Below are 1325 nucleotides of genomic sequence, written 5' to 3'. Positions count from 1 at the left end.
ATACTCCGACGCACCTGGAGGCGGGGCCAAATCGCCCCATGCTCACTGATAGGACGGAACAGAAGTGGGCGTGAATCGTTTTTGATCCGATTTCTTCGGAAAGGCTGGTGTTTTTGCACCCGCCGCTCGGCGCGCGCCCTGCACGAGTCCAGGATCGGTGTCCACAAGCGGCGCGGGAATGGCAGTGATGCGATGGTTGCGGGAGCGAGATGTGACGGTAAAGGTCGTGGCTGTTGTTGTGAAGCGGCGTTGCGGTTGGTGGTTGTTGTGTGATGGCTGTTGAGACGTGGTTGGTGGTGGTTGTGGTGGTAGTAATGGCGGCTGGTCCAAAATAAAGATAGTAAAAGAAAAACGGCTATCCTGAAGGGTCGCAGCCCGAATGAATGACATTTATTCCCTCTAAACAACGGGTTTGGACTAACTACACATCTACTTACAGAGATATCTCACCTAAGGGACCTGAATGGTGGTTTGCGAATTTCGTCAACCACAACAATATATATATATATATATATATATATATATATATATATATATATATATATATATATATATATATATATATATATATATATATATATATATATATATATAGCCTGGTGTTGGCGCAGTGGTTCGGGCAGCGGCTTGGGATCCAAAAGGACCTGAGTTCAAGCCCCGTTGGGCCACTGAATTAATACACCAGGGGGTTGACTCAGCCTGTCATCCTTCCGAGGTCGGCAAAATGAGTACCAGTATACTGGGCCGGTGTATACCCCGGTTAAAATAGGTGTACCATATCCCTGTGTCGTAAAAGGCGACCAGGGTTGTGTCAGGAAGGGCATCTGGCGTAAAACATGTGCCAAATCACAATGCGGATCATACGGATGATCCGCTGTGGCGACCCCGAACGGGAGCAGCTGAAAGAAGAAGAAGAGATATATATATATATATATATATATATATATATATATATATATATATATATATATATATATATATATATACATACATACATACATACATATACATATATAACATTGTTTTCGTTATTTTTGATGACAAGTATGTGGCATTTAAAAAGACGATCTGGTACTCACAGCCTGTGCCAGCTCAGGCACAAAGTCCTCCATTTTATTGAACCTCGACCTTCTCATGTTATCACATTTACTCTGTCAGCGATTCACTGTGAGTGATTTACAAGAGCGTTACCACTCCAGAGTGTAAAGATTGACGGTGGCTATCCATCCAATGATGTGCAGTGTGCCTCCTGGTTGCATGACACCGGGATGTGGATATGCTACTGATGCAGGCCGACACTAAATTAGGACAAGAATTTTCAATTT

General features: G+C 43.5%; 1 long non-coding RNA gene across 1 annotated transcript in view; it reads right to left on the bottom strand.

Moving 5' to 3' along the window:
* LOC147022826 (uncharacterized) overlaps positions 1–1109 on the bottom strand; it is a 184562-nt gene extending 183453 nt beyond the window's left edge. The window contains exon 1 of the long non-coding RNA XR_015059710.1: positions 1080–1109. This is a non-coding gene — a long non-coding RNA (uncharacterized LOC147022826). The remainder of the gene's footprint in view (positions 1–1079) is intronic.
* Between the last annotated feature and the right edge of the window lie 216 nt (positions 1110–1325).

This window comes from Eptatretus burgeri, chromosome 7, assembly GCF_056783735.1.
Source record: "Eptatretus burgeri isolate ZD-2024b chromosome 7, Ebu_testis_v1, whole genome shotgun sequence".
NCBI classification, from domain to species: Eukaryota; Metazoa; Chordata; class Myxini; order Myxiniformes; family Myxinidae; genus Eptatretus; species Eptatretus burgeri.
Note: the sequence above shows the minus strand (reverse complement) of the source record. Positions and strands in the feature narration are given on the sequence as shown.